Below are 15,771 nucleotides of genomic sequence, written 5' to 3'. Positions count from 1 at the left end.
GCCAGACACTTTAGAATCATCTTATTAATCCTTAAAATGAGTTTTTTTAAAAAAATGTTTCATAAATAAGGCAAGTAGGGTACCCAGGAATCAGAAGCCAGGGATGAACAAATCTAGAACTCTTGCTATTTGCTCTGTTTTAGCGCCCACAGGCTTTCAGCAGATTTTGCTCTCCTCTGACCATTTCAAAAGTTTAGGAGTTTGCCCACCACACTGGACTTTCAAAAAGGACTGTGTCTAATGTAAATAAAGATTGCCCACCTGCCCTGTGGCACAGTGCTCATCTCTGTGATGTCCTACTACATGTTGGAGCACTTGCTTCACACGATGACGTAAGGGAAATATTCCATTTCCCTTCAACAAATGACCTTTTATTAGTTTGAAAGAGCAGCTTACATACCAGTGATTCAGTATCGAAAAGCAGAATTATTTGTTTTTGAGAAGGCTCACCACCCACCTGCATGTTCCCTTCCGCTAAACCCCCTCCCTCAGACTTCAAGACAGCAAGTTGCAGGGGATAAAACATAAGGCCCTTGTTAATTGCAAATTAATAGTGCCAGGAATATATACAGATGGCACCTGAAGTCAATTGCTGACAGCGTCATACTCTGGTTATGTTTTTCTTTCCTGCAACACAACTGTGCGCTGAGCAAAGGCAGAGTGGTCTTAGATTCTTAGTTAGTTCTGAGTTTCTGAGGGATGAAATCCATGTCCTTGCCTTACCACACTGTTCTTATCTCACAAATTCAGTGGTTTTTGCTTTTATTTACTCATTAATTTGAACCAGTTCCAGGCTTTGGTGGTTCAGAGGATACAGGTGTGATGCTGGACAAACATTCTGTATATATTAAACTATATTTACTAAACTAGTAAATATTTTGCTGTGTTCATTTTTCCCCCCTCATTCTCAAGCAATCAATTGTGAACCTCCAGTGTTGTAACACATCCATAGGAAACATTTGTGCTTTAGCTGGCACTTAGATTAAATTAATCAAATAATCTTTGCTTTCTTTCTTTCAAGGCTGACATTTCAGTAAAAATTTTAAAGGTTGCATGCCAACTGCCAAAGTCAATTAAATAAAGGCAAAACCCAAAATTTGTAAGAGGGAATGATCATTGTCTGAGACTGGATGACTTGGGTGAAATAAACCATCTTCCCAACTTCCCAAGCATTTTAAAACTCTGACTTTGAACTAATTGTATATTTGAATAGTTACTCAGAAAATAAAGCATGATCTAGGATTTTGATAAAACCTTGAGTTTCATGTTTTAGGACAAGTGGCAGCACGATTTGTGATACCATGACAGACCTCAGCTAGCCAACTGGACCCTAGCCCGGCCTGAGCTTCTTAAATATCCATTCATCTTCCCAGTGCTTGTGATGAATCCTTCTAGAGAAGAAGAGCAAGGTCAGATGGAGGTCTATCTGGCTATAAAATTTTAGATCTGGGGGAACAATTGAAATATCCTATCATGGTAACTGCCCTTTTTTGGGGGGAGCAGAAGTCCCTGCTCGGCACCCCTATGATTGTGTTTCATGAACACACACCAGCCTAGGAATGGGCACATGTGCTGTGGAGTGGTATGACTCAGATCACAGCCAACCTGAGAGCCTTGGGACCTATGAGCCTACTGGAGGGCCTCAGTTGTGGCTGGAAGCAATAAAACTAGCCGAAGGAATTGGCAGCAGGTTTGAAATCTGAAGACTGCCAAAGCTTGACTCCCACTTAGCAGCACCGAGTGAACCAATTCATGCCCACCTCTCCGATGTTAAAAATGGAACCAGTAATAATCACCCATGGGTGTTCATTGCATGTTTCACTCCAGTAATTAAAAGTGTGACCCAAACTCTGAATAGTAGCAGGAACACAAGTTTCAATTCTGGGCTTTTCTCCAGCCGGGTGCCCCCTGAAATGTCCTTTCCACATATCACCTCCTCCAAGTCCCCTTTCCAATGTGTCTCTCATTTCGCTGTGTGGGTGTATCCTACCCACCCCTCCATGCTCTGGAGAGCTTACGCCCACCTCCCCAAGAACTGATGGTGTTGGTGGGAATCTCAGTCCTAGGCTTGGGTCCATAGGAAGCATTTGTGGGCAGAGAGCCTTTTGGCCCACTTTGCCTCACACCATTTGGATAACCACCACCTGCACCATGACTAGACACAGAGCTCACCTCTGTGAGAGAGACACAAGGAGAGGACAGGCAGGGCACCTGGGGAACACTGTGGTGGATGTGGGCGGGAGGGCTTGGAGCATGGCTGCCCACACCTGATAAAGCAGCTACCTGCTCTGTCTTCTTGTTCAGAGTGTTCAGAGAGCTTGCTCTTAGTCCCATGTTGCTCTTGCCGGACATTGATGAGGGAGGAGCCCTCCTGGGATTCACACCTACGGAAAGGAGGAGACAGTGAGATTGGGCAAAGGGAGAGGTTGAATTGAGACGTGGGCCCCATGAAGGCTCCAGATGAGCCCGTGGAGAGTGTTGGACTTGGGCTGGACCTTCAGAGAAGTCTAGAGTTCCCACCATAGGCAGGGGTGGTGTTGATGGGATGTTGGAGGCAGGCTGCCCTGGGAAGGAGGTGTGAATATGGGCAAGGCACAATGTTAGTCAGCACCGCACATACTATGCGTGGTGCTTAGCCTCCATGCCTCACCCCACTACTCAACTGCCTTCTAGGGGTCTTACCAAGTGGAATTTGGTCAGAGCTATCTGGACAGGGGTGCCTGGGTGGCTCAGTCATTAAGCGTCTGCCTTCAGCTCAGGTCATGATCCCAGGGTCCTGGGATCAAGCCCCACATCAGGCTCCCTGCTCCGTGGGAAGCCTGCTTCTCCCTCTCCCGCTCCCCCTGCTTGTGTTCCTGCTCGTGCTCTCTCTCTCTCTCTCTCTCTCTCTCTGTGTGTCAAATAAATAAATAAAATCTTAAAAAAAAAGAACTACCTGGACATTTGCTATGTGGATAATTATGGCAACTGCTGAAGACCTTTTTATTTTTAGATAAGTAGGAACTATAGCCCCTGACATCCCAGACCAGTGTGTGTGTGTGTGTGTGTGTGTGTGTGTGTGTGTGCGTGTGTGTGTGTATGCGCGCATGCGTGCAAACTGGCCAGGGAAGGTGGAGGAATCTTTGCTCAAAGACAAGATGGAACATAAATGCCAAAAGGAGATATGAGTAGTCCTGTGGGGTTTCACTGAAGGAAGGAGAGATCACATCCAGTTGTGGACAATCAGAAAAAAATCCTAGATGTCATGTATAGAACTATTGAATCATTATATTGTACCCCCCTGAGCTGATATAACACTGTGTGTTAATTATACTTCAATTTTAAAAAAAGAAAGGAAAAAGAAAAAATTCTGGGAGCGAGCAGTCTCAGGCATTTGGAGTTGCTATGCAGGGTGGGCAGAATTAGATGGGAAAGGCCAAGTCAACGGCATCCCAAACAGAAGGATGGTCCATGCAAAGGCACAGATATTGGAGCATATGAAACATGTTTAAGGCAGCATGTGGTAGGCATGGGCATTGGGTTGAGGGGACAGCCAATAGCTTACTTTGGCCAAATAATAAGGTTAGAAGGTAATAAGGCAGGGGTACGGCAATCCATCATTTTCCTACCCCCACCCAACCCACTCCCTGCTGGCCCCCAATTCTAAATGGAAATGTATCGAAAGACTGTTTTATTGGTACCGTACCAGGCACAAGGGGGATGCTCAGTAAATACCTGATGATTTCACTCAGTTGGGGTCTTTTAATACCTTTCTCTAAATCACACAAAAAGTAGAAATATCTGTTCTCTTGCTTTCTCACAGCCCGTGGAGGCTCTTCTTGATCCCACCTTCTTCCAGTGTGTGGATAAGGATTAAAGCATCCTCTGCTGAATCCCATAGCTCTCTGTAAAGGGAATCTGAAGTAAAGTGGCAGGTTCACACACATGGAAGAAGTAAACATCTTCAGTTTCTTCCAAGCTCTGCAAGGAGAGATTGCACATGAGCCTGAGACCTCCAGCCCCCAGCGGTGTGATCCCGGACTAGCCCTTCACCCTCAGGGTCTAGTTTCCCGGGGCTGTAACATTAAGGACAGTATTGCCCCCTGCACAGCATTGTTGTGCAAAGTAACTGAGAAAATGTGTGCTCCTGTAGAAGGGATTGCTGAAATGCAAGTTCAGCTTTGGAGCACAAATGCCAGTAATGAAGATGCCTCCTGGAGGGTATCAGTCCCTGGGGATCACATTCCTCCAGAAGACGAGGAGGGAGCCTGTGGGCCATCAAATAATAAGGTCAGCTAATGGTTAAATTCTGTTACAGCGTCTAGCTGACAAAATGATCGGACGTTGGTGATTTTCACGTGCTCTCGATAGTCTGTCTGGAGCCAGGCAGGGGCTAATCAGCAGGCCGGCCAGCAGCCAGCCAGCCAGCAGGGAAACCTAGAGTTGATGAGATCCAGGTACTCAGAGGAGGGATGCTTTGGTCTGTAGAGAGGTCTGCCCCTGGGCAGTGTTGAGCTGTGGCCTCATGTTCACCTCTGTTCCTTCTACCCCAACTTCTCCACCCTGCACTCTGGGCTGCCAGAGGAAAGGAGTGCTATCACCCTTTGGTACACAGATACAAAGCTGGGATCAGTATCGAGTACCATACACAATGTTTAAGAAGGATATAAATAAGGGGGTCCCTACATGCTCCTCCATCACCACGCCTGGCACAGAAGCCCTCCATAAATATGTAGCCATCGAATGAGTGTGTTTAGAGTTGGGGGGACGGTGTTTGGGCAGGAACGATCAGGGAAGGCTTTTTGGAGAAGATGGAGCCTGCAAGTGCAGAGAGCTGGAGTGAACCTGGCGATGGCCCAGGGAAGCCACGGGAGAGGACCAGCTCCACAGTCTAGAGAGCTCCCCGTGGGAGACCGACAAATGGAGGGGGCACATCTTACATTCGGTTTAAGCCTTTGGAGGACTCCCCAGGCCGCCTGACAGGGCTCCACAAAGATGGGAAAGGAGTATTTGCTTGCAGAAGGCTGTTCTGTGAGTGGTGTGCTTACTGGCCTAGAATCAAGAGATCCCAGGAAAATCTGCAGTAGAGTCCTGGTCTGTGGTATGTCCTGCCGGAGGTGGGGCGCCTTCAACATGGCGTGCGGAGGTGGTCCGGAATTACCCTGGCATTACGCTCTGTTTTCTCCGAGGGACTCTCCGACCTGCTGGGCTCAGAAGCACCAGGGGCTGCATGCACCCTCTCTTCATGCTGTCGCTCTTTAAACAGATTTGATTTGATATTTTCACCTTTGGGGAGAGAGCGACTAGCCAACACCCCCCAGGGTCTATTCCCCTCTTCTCTGGAGGGCTTGGTGCCAAGAGGACCGCCTGATTAGCTTGCTCCCAGTTTACAAAAGGCCTTTGTTGAATGCTGGCAGGTCATTTAACGGCTTTGTCTTCATTTTCACTATCTACAAAACCAAGCTGCTCATACCTGCCTCCTAGGATTGGTGTGGGGTCAATGTGATCATTGATGTGAAAGTGTTGTTAGCCTGGTCAGGAAGAACAGCTTTGCAGGCAACAAAAGGATTCTTTCCTTTGAAGATGCTTTCCTGTTTGGTTCTTTTGAATGCTCTTTGAAATGAATCATGCCCTTTCAAGGGCAACTCAAGGTGGCTTGGAATGAACCTGAAAGTGGGATCCTTTCAGGTCCTTGTGTGTCACTGAAGGTTTGAAGGTAGTCGGGGTAGGAAGGAACGTTAGGAGAGGAATGTGTTGCAGAGATGAGCAAAGTACAGAGGAGGAGGAAGAGGAGAGGCAGAGGGAGGAGGGGAGGAGGGAGGGGAGGAGGGGGAGGGTGGGAGGGGGAGGGGAGGAGGAAGGGGAGGGAAATCTATCGGATTTATTATCTTTTACTGTGGGCACCTGGAACTCCGGTAAGGATATCCTATTTCAAAATAACTTTCTCATTGATTCAGGAGAGCTCATAGAACTAGTGTCATGAATTTAAACAATTGACAAATATGTTTACGTGTCCAATAGTTATAGTGAAAGATATTTGAGAAGTGCTTTCAAATGCATGAAATTATTTTTCTTGTTATCACACTTTGATCCTTTCGACAGCTCTTTGGGGCTGATATTACTGGGGTCCTTCTTTAACATCCTTTTTAAAAAAATTGGGGTGCAGAAAGGATGCTCAAGAGGTGGATCGCATCCACCCTCTTTCTTTGTCTTCACATCAATATTGCCAGGTCCTTGTCCAGGTCCACCGAGAGCTTGTTTAGCAAGAGGGGGTGCCCGGCACCAATGAAAACATAACCGTTGGGCCCCTAGATCTGAAAGAGGGACGTGGGAGACGCAGGAACACGCATCAGCAGTGACAGTACCAGTCTGACCACCTGGCAGCCCGTGGAGGGCTTGCAGGGAGCTTTACATGGCCGAACAACCCTGTAGAGCGGACATTTGCACTACCCCAATTTTCAGATTTGAAAGTGGAGGGCGAGGAAGGGAGAGCATCCAGCCGATTAGCAAATGGCAAGCGGACTAGATTTGTTGCACAGGGAGTTGGCCTGCTGGGCGCCTGCACGGACTTCTCTGTCTCCAGCCTCTGGAGTGACTGAGTCACAAGTCCAGTGGACAATGGCCCTGAGGTCAGAGAGGAGCCGCGGGTGGGGTGGGGTGGGGGAGTCCTTTTTCCCTCCTTCCTGTTCCCGGTGCATAAATGGATTCTGGAGTACGATGCTGTGGCGGTACTGAAAAGACGAGAAACTCCATTCCTCTCTCTCCCTCCCCCACCAGCACTGCCTAGCTTTCTCAGAGCAGGGTGTGGCCTTAGCCTTTTTTTTCTGCAGTATGATGGAGCCACACTCGGCATTGGGGTCTTTCCTCCGCATACAGGCAGGCGTGGTGTCCAGACCTGGAAATCCACTGCATCCCTGGATGGAACCAATGGAGTGAGCGGCCCAGAGCTGTTAGCCCAGAGAATGCACAACCTTCAAACACCCCCGAATGGCATTCCTCTGCACCCAGTGCCCTAAAATCCCTTTTGAGAGGAGAGCCCTGAAAATAATACAATTGCACTCCAGAACGTCCTGCAATTTCCTCCAATCCAATAGAGAATAATTATGCTGTTAAGGCTGCAATTCAGCTGCTGATAAGGCAGCCCCCTGTGGCTGGTCAGGTAGTCTTTTTTCCCACAAGTTATGTAAAATTTAAACAATCCTAAGAGCACTAGCTACACGTACTGCTTTAAGCCTGGCAAATGGAGTGATAAATCCTTAGTATGCATCAAGTTCAGTTTTGTCCTTACTGCCTTTCAACAATCAAATTAAACTTGAAAGGGTTTTTTCCTCACTGTGGGGAGGAAAAAGTGCCATTGCAAAAAATCATCTCACTGGCAAATTAACAGATAAGGGTCTACCCTGCTGACACAATGCCAAGCAGAGGTAAAATTCAATCTATCACAGCAAAGCCATTTTTCCTAAATCGGGGAAATTAATGTACATCGGAATAGAGGGACAGTTTCTCCCCCTTGATGTGCTTTTTGACTTTGAGGTCTAAAACCAAAATTGAAACTGGCACTTGTTTGTAACTGACAATCCTATTCTCCTTTAGATTATACCCTATTTATTAAGTTTTTATGAGAATTTATAAAGATCCCCAAGGAATAAAAGTTATGTTCATGATGGCAGAGCAGAAGTCAGGGCCTATTGCTAAATAGCATATTCAGCATATTAATTGTTGCTTAGATAACAGTCCTATCTCTTTGGGGCCTCTGTTTGGGTTTAACACCAGAACCGGCAAATTAATATAGTCATTATCCAGCCAAAAGCTGTATCACTTACCAGTTCATTATCATTCAAATCAAAATTCATGCTTTTCCAGATCTCCCTAGGGTTACTAGATAGGGAAGGTTATCATTCTGCAAAATAATCTCTCCTGGTTCTTACTCCACTGTGTGAAGAGAAACAGCCAATCACATTACATTAATTTTCATATTAATAGATCCTGTGCAGAGGCTCCGTGTTTCTCATTCTACCCAGCCACCCTCTTCTCTCACTGCACAGGACCTGATTTCTCACTCTTCCCAAATCTCAGTTCAGGGTCAGGTAAATGACTCAGCTTCATTTTTCCATCAACATACCAAGCTATGTCCTAATTTTGAGATTATTGCTTCTCAAGAATGGATACGATCTTGCAAACTTGGGTGCTGCAGGAAGGAGTCTCTGGGGTGGGCACAGGTCTCAGCAATGCCTCTGGGCCTCTGCCTGGTGCACGTGAGTGATCTGTAGACAGTCAGAGATCAGGGAGCTCTACAAGACCCTAAATTCCAGTTTTTTTACTGATCAGTCCCTTTTCATCCAAGTCCAGGTTCCCGTGCCATGTAACCGATTTTACTCTACTTCTTCTATTTAGCTTTAATGATTTTGATCAACCAACATATTATCTGAACAAATGATGGTTGCAAACTTGAGGTCAAAATCTGAATTTTTTTTCCTCTAGAATCATGAACAGGGACAGGAGAGGGATTTCTTCATTTCTAAGTGGATTATACTCTATCTGAATTGCTGAGCAACAGCCATTTTTTTCCTTCTTGCTAGCAGTTGCCACCTCCGTTTGTACCTGACGCCCAGAGGAAGTTTGGAGAAACACGAATGTGGAAGGATACAGAGTCGAATCATAAACAACACATGCTACAGATGGAGCATTTTTCCCTAGAATTTTTCAGCAGCCTGAGAAACAATGTGATCATTTCTCTCCTACTACCCAGTAAGAGGCAGTCCTGGAAGGTTCCAGAGAAGGTGCTGCTGGCTCCATACGTAGAAACTGCATCTGATTTGTGTTTTGGGGACAGAATCTTAACACCTTTCTGAAGCCTCCATGTGGTTTTCTTAGCTGTGAACACAGGATGCTCAGATGCTTCATTTAATCAGGACTCCTTGTTCTAGGACACCACCTACATTTCCACATGTGACTTTACGGCATGCTTTTTCTTCTGATTGAATTGAATCATCAATGTGTTCCCAGAGACCTCTCAACATTGCCTTGGTTTCAGAATCCAGAGCGTTTGTTTCTTGTTCAGACAATCCATGATTTCCTTCATTGCTTTTATAGTAAAACTTTTAGAACAAACACTGTCCGTTGTATGAGTTCTTTCTCTAGAAAGACAATGGTATGAAGACACTTTCCGTAAAAGTTATTCCAGGGCATGATATGCTGTCATGGACCATGAGAATGCCATCCCCTGTGGACAAGTTATAATGACTTACATCAGTCTAAATTGAATCGTTTTCAAATTTATTCAAATGGCAAAACTTTTTAAGATGAAACGAGATGCAAGTCAGCAACGCGAGTTGGTGCCAATGTACGAAGCTCCACTTGATAGTTCTCTGTAAGTGAAAATATTTATGACTTCTTATAGCTTACTGTCCCAAGTTATAAGATGTGAAATCTTCCTTGGGTTTCTCTTTGCTGTGGTCTCTGATGTTTAGTTCAGGGAGGCTGCTGGCCTGTGTGGGGGTACGAGCTCACTGAGGAGTTTATACCGATGCCTGCCTCTGGTTCCCACAGCAACTCTGGGGTGTTGGAGCACAGCCAAACACATTTTTCTGCTATATGTCTTGTTATAAAGAAGTATCCTGTTCAGAGATCTGCTCTGATGGGCACTATTATTTTTATTTACATGTGGAATGAAAATCTACTAAAATGAAGGTCCAGCAAGATGCATATGGTATTGGTAAAAATGTAGATCTGGACTAAATTCATTTTAAAATTGAATTGGATATTTTCTTTATGGACTGGCCTGGAATGTGCTGTATTGAATCACTTATTTCTAAAAGTGTTTGTTCTCATTTTATTGGGGATGGAAGCAGGGGCCCCATGCAGGGTCAGTGAATGGTGTGTGTTGTGGTGTTTTGTGCACTGAGAAGGGACAAACAAGAGTTGCAAGAGTGGACACAAGGCCTTTCTTCCTTTGGTGCTGCCACTGTTCCAGAATCAGATCAGACAAACTGATATTTATGTTTTTTTTTTTCTTTCCCTCTCTTATGGAAAAAGGGAGAGGGCATAGCCTACAGTTTTATGCAAACGGATTCTTTACAGACATCACACATTAGCTGCATTAGCCTGGGACTTAGTTTCTTCAACCATGCGATGGGGGATTATATAATAATTAGGCCTCACAGGGTTGCCATAAAGCTCATAGATGTAAAAAGTTTAGAACAGTGCCTGGTACGTAGCACTAAATACATAAACAACTGCCATAGTGCTATGAGTACTAATCATTATTAACAATCATACCTAAACTACTTTCTGGAGGCTTTAGGTATTTTCAACAGAAAGCTGCAGGAATTCATGACTCCACGTGCATCTTGAGTCAGGCTGCTTCCATTCCTTCCTTACTGGCTCTGTAATTTGGGGCAACATACTTAAACTCTGTCAACCTCAGCTTCTTCATCCATAAGTGAGGACAATGAGAGCTTCTGCCTCATAGGGTTGTTGGAGCATTCAATGAGTTAGAGTATCATGTGCCATGTCAACATTATTTCATCCATATTGGGGCCACTTGTCTTTCCCAGTCTTCCTGTGGCTCTTACTGCAGTTCACTCCAGGGGTAACGTAGGGGGTCTTTGTGGCAAGCACATGGCCTCCCTCATTTCACACCAATTCTGACCATGCTGTGTACCTTTACGTTTACCTGAGATTTTGTAAACTGGACTGAAGCTAAGGTAGGATGAAAACTTGCCCATATTCTTTAAGCATTAATGAACTATATAGATGATTATTTTTCCTATAATAGTCATGTTCATCCTTCTGAATTTGAGAGTGACCATTGGCTTCTTTTGGTTTATCATCATGGCAAACTGTCCCCCCAAATTCAACACAGCGATATGCTTCTTCTACTATAAAGATGCCTACGAGTTAAGAGTTGCAACCCCTGGGAGAAAAGTGGAAGATGTAAGATAACTGGTCCAAGGGTAGAGTTTTGGGTAGAATTGATCCACACTGGCCACTTACTCAACAGTGTTGCATATGAGCAATGTTCCTTGGTGCCTTTGGTTGCCCTGATTAGACAGACTGCAAATGACAGTTCTCAGAGTCATTCATATGCCTCCTAACCTTTTTGTAAAGGCAAGAGACTTAGGAGAGACCTGGCATGGGGTACAACGTAGGCTCTCGTTAATATTTGTTGCATAGACATCTCGTAATCTACTCAGAATTTTGTTTCTGAGGATTCATTTCATAAGACACAGCACAACTTTCAAGATATATCCGAATCCCTGTTACAGTAAGCTTGGTGCTTCTCACTTCTCTCTCCCCATCTCCTTTATTTAAAAATAGGTACATTGAAGCATTGGAATCTCTGACCAAGAAAGCAAATGGACTGGATTCTATTCCTGGCTCTGCTGCCCTTCTCTTGCCTCCTGGCAGTTCACTTGACCTTTCTTGCCTTCCCATCCCCTAAGGAAGATGCCTGCTGTGTACAGACCCCACGGGGGCGTTGGGAGGATTTCAGGAGTGAATACAACTATCGTGGGTTATAATATGATGCTGCCAACTACTTTGAGGCCCTGGGATGAAAGATGCTGTGTGAAAGAGCATTGTTATTGCATTTTGTTAAAAATATGGATCAAAGGCTGGCTGTACAGTAAGTGCTAAATGTTAATTATTGTTATAATATCATAACAAAGCAGATGCCAGAATGCTAGATCCCACGAGAAAACCTATTATAATGAGCCAGTGTGAAATGTACATATTACAAAGATATTTGGCAAGGAGGCAGATTTGGTTTTGAAATCTCAATGAACAATTAAGCAGAATAAAAAAAATAACTTTTAATGCTATGAAAAATATAAGTGTCTTGACAAGTCTTTAACATAAAAATAAGAACCTGCCTTTTCCCCATAGAAAAGAGGCAGCATTATTACTTTTTTCCCTCTCTGAGCCGAAGATATATTTGTGGCATCCTTGAATGCAGGAGAAAAAGCAATATTCTTCCTTACAATGACCCTTAAAATATCTCTTTACAACAGAGTTGAATTGGGGAAAAATTCTCTAAGTTTATAATAGAATAAACCTAATTTTTTTAAACTTCAAATGAGTTCATGTTCTACTGCCTGTTTATCTTTCCTACTCTAAATTCATTTTCTATTTGATGGCATTAGCAAATGGACTTTTGCAAGCACTCATAAATGCCAGGAGTTTCTCTTAGCTCAAGGTTTTCACTATTTTCAGATCTAGGAAGCAGAGTACATCACGTAATATCAGCTAGGAAAAGGAGGAGGAAGGGGAGGGAAGGCACAGAAAGATGGATTTAGAGAGAGAGCCCTGCCCTAAAAAAACCAAGGTCAAGAGAAAATAATTTCCATGTCCTTGTGTTTTTAAGAATGGATTATGTGTGAACTCATCTAGCATACTTAGCATACTCAATCTTTTTGGGGGGGAACATTGTGAGAAATGAATAACCAACTCTCGGGGGAAAGTAAAAGCATATATTTGCAAGGGGATATGTTCTATCTTTGGGGAAGAAAGAGAGCGAGCAGGAGGACTGCACTTCCCAGAACAAACTTACAGGAGAATAAGTACCCTCAGCTTATAGTATTATGGCCAGACTATAATTACCCTGGTCCAGCTCCATGTTTATCTGCCCTGACACCCAGCAACATACCTGATATTAATTCACTCAACATTAACTTTATTTTTTTCCTTTTAACATTTCCCCTATTACTCTAACTTAAAAAAATGCATCTGTTATTAGAAATAAATAAGCACTGTATTTGTTGGTTAAGTGTGCCATGTGTTATTCTGTGTGAAAGGGAGGTGGGAAACCGAATGCAAAAAGCACTTATTTGGGATGTGAGTTGAAACAATCCAGGCTTTTGTTACTGAAAAAAAAATTCAGGATGACTTGCAGTAGAGCCCAAAGAAAGCCACTGTCCTTGTGTTCATGTACTTCAATGGGAAAAAACCCTCTAACACATGCCTGACTTTGGAAGGAGGTGGCCATGGCCTGGGAAATGTGCACTCCAGCTGGGATTGCATGGCGCTTAGGAAGCATGGATATTTTGTCTTTCTCAGGACACAGTTGTTGTTTTCCCAGTCCCTGTGATATCAAGATTTCATGAGCGTGCTTTGGCAGTTTTTGTTAAAAAAATAAATGGGGACTGGAGTGGCAACTTCAGCATGGTTGTTGGGATTTTGGGAAGTGAAGCAGGTAGGCAGGCAGAGCAGGGTGAGGCAAAGGAGCAGATGAGAAGCTGGAGGTAAGGCTGGAAGGAGCTTCATCTTCCAATCAGGCATTTCCCTCCATCCCCACTAAATCTCAGCCTCTTCTGGGCGGGTGATTCCCCGAAGTGACCTAGAGTTGCTGAATAGCAGAGTGCAAGCCATTGGATTACCGTTTTTATCTCCACCACTGATAGCTCTCTCTTTGCCTGCTTATCAGCAACTGGTCTAAAAGTTAGGGACTTTTTAAACGATGATTTGGGGCTTTGGTTGATTCTTAAGGTATTTCATTCATTTTACAATCAATATTGTCTGTGAATGAGCATTTACCATGAACCACGCAGAAAGGATGAAAAGTTAGATAGGACCCAGCCCTGCCCTTGACCTGCTGATGGCCTAGTCAGAAATAGAGCCAATGCAAAATCAGTAAGTGCAGAAAGATTACACAGGCCATGAGACAAGAGAGCATGGGATGGGTTAATTCTACTAGAGGTCAGGACAACTGTCAGACAGGAATCAGACAGCAACGACCTTTGATCTAGGTCTCACGAGTTGGTGAGTTCATCAGGTGGATGGACTGGGGAAAAGCACCCAGGCAGAAGAAACGGTGTGGGCAAAGAGATTGCAGTGAGAAACCAGAAGGGCCCAGAGGGAGAATGGGAGCAGGTAGAAGTGGGCAGGACAAAGGTCAGGATCTAATCAGGTCTTAGGATGGATGTGTGAGCTGCATTGTGTATTTCCCAAATTCACCTGTTGAAGTCCTAAACCCAATACCTCAAAATATACCTGTATTTGGAGATAGGGTCCTTACAGAGGTAATCAACTTAAACGAGGTTATTAGGGTGAGCCATGATGCAGTAAGATTGGTGTCCTCATACCAAGGGGCTCTTGGGACACAGAGACACGGAGGGAAGACTGTGCGGAGACACAGGGAGAGGGGCCTGGCACAGAGTCCCCCTCCTTGCCCTCTGAAGGAGCCAGCCTTGGTCTCGGACCTCTGGCCTCCAGACTGTGGGACAACATGTTCCTGTGTTGTAAGCCACTCAGCTTGTGGTGCTTTGTTGCACAGCCTCGGGAAACCAAAGTGGGGCCCAGAAGTTTGGATTTCGCACACATGAATGCGTCCCTACCACTCCGCATCTGATTAAAACGTACTCTGGATTCACCAAGTCCGGGCTCGGGCTCAGGCTATATTACTACCAAACGCTTCACGATGACCGTGCTGTCACAGATACACGGCTACAAAACCAAATTTCACGTTAGATCCCCTATCAAACTCTTAAAGTCCTGGTGCAGGTCTCCACCAACACCAACGAGACAAGCCTCTGCCAAGACCAACGTGATGCTGTAGGAGTCCTCCAAGACCAACGAGATGCAAGCCTCCTCCAGGACCAACAAGACCGGGTTCGGCCAAGACCAACGAGATGCTGTAGGAGTCCTCCAAGACCAACGAGATGCAAGCCTCCACCAGGACCAACAAGACCGGGTTCGGCCAAGACCAACGTGATGCTGTAGGAGTCCTCCAAGACCAACGAGATGCAAGCCTCCGCCAGGACCAACAAGACCGGGTTCGGCCAAGACCAATGAGATGCTGTAGGAGTCCTCCAAGACCAACGAGATGCAAGCCTCCGCCAGGACCAACAAGACCGGGTTCGGCCAAGACCAACGAGATGCTGTAGGAGTCCTCCAAGACCAACGAGATGCAAGCCTCCGCCAGGACCAACAAGACCGGGTTCGGCCAAGACCAACGTGATGCTGTAGGAGTCCTCCAAGACCAACGAGATGCAAGCCTCCGCCAGGACCAACAAGACCGGGTTCGGCCAAGACCAATGAGATGCTGTAGGAGTCCTCCAAGGCCAACGAGACAGGCCTCCATGAAGACCAACGAGATGCAGGCCTCCGCTGAGACCAAACAGGCGCGGGACTTGGCCGAAGGCCAAAGCTATTGAAAGTCGGCGGGGGGTCAGCCCAGCTGTTCTCCTTTCAAGCCCTGAAGGGAGTTGAGTGCTCCTAGTTGGGAATTACATGCCTTGGGGACTCACGGAAGGGGGGCTTTGCAGAAGGGTCGGTGCAGAGCTGTGGGCCCCGGGCTGCAGGAGGTGCGGGGCCGTGGGCGGGCGGTCTCCCCAGCTTCCTTTTTCACCGCGGAGACAGCACCCACGAAGACACCTCCACACCAGCCAAGGGACCTGGCTTGAGAACATAGACTCCGGGACAGCTACAGCCAGGGAGGAGCGGGGGCGACGGGAAAGCGGAATCGGCGATGCCTCAGGGGAGGCCCGGAGACGCCCGGGCCCCGGCGGTGGGTGGCTGTTCAGCCGCGCGACAGGAGGCGGCCCTGGCGTTTGCGACAACGTGCGTGCACCTGGAGGACGTCGTGCGGAGCGAGGTAAGTCGGGCCCGGAGAGGTCGACGCAGCGCGGTACCGTTTCTCTGTGAAATCGAGGGAAAGTGGAAGTGAGGCGCCCAGAAGCAGTAGGAAAGTGGTTGCCAGGGAAACAGGGAGAGGTGGGTAGAAGGGTACGGACTTCCACCAACGGGACCCGTGGTGTCTGAGGGTCTGACTGCGGTTGACGACGCGGGTGCCCT

This window comes from Eumetopias jubatus, unplaced genomic scaffold (assembly GCF_037043125.1).
Source record: "Eumetopias jubatus isolate StellerSeaLion01/CBP00866 unplaced genomic scaffold, mEumJub1_p1.0 scaffold_9, whole genome shotgun sequence".
In the NCBI taxonomy this organism is placed as follows: domain Eukaryota; kingdom Metazoa; phylum Chordata; class Mammalia; order Carnivora; family Otariidae; genus Eumetopias; species Eumetopias jubatus.
Note: the sequence above shows the minus strand (reverse complement) of the source record.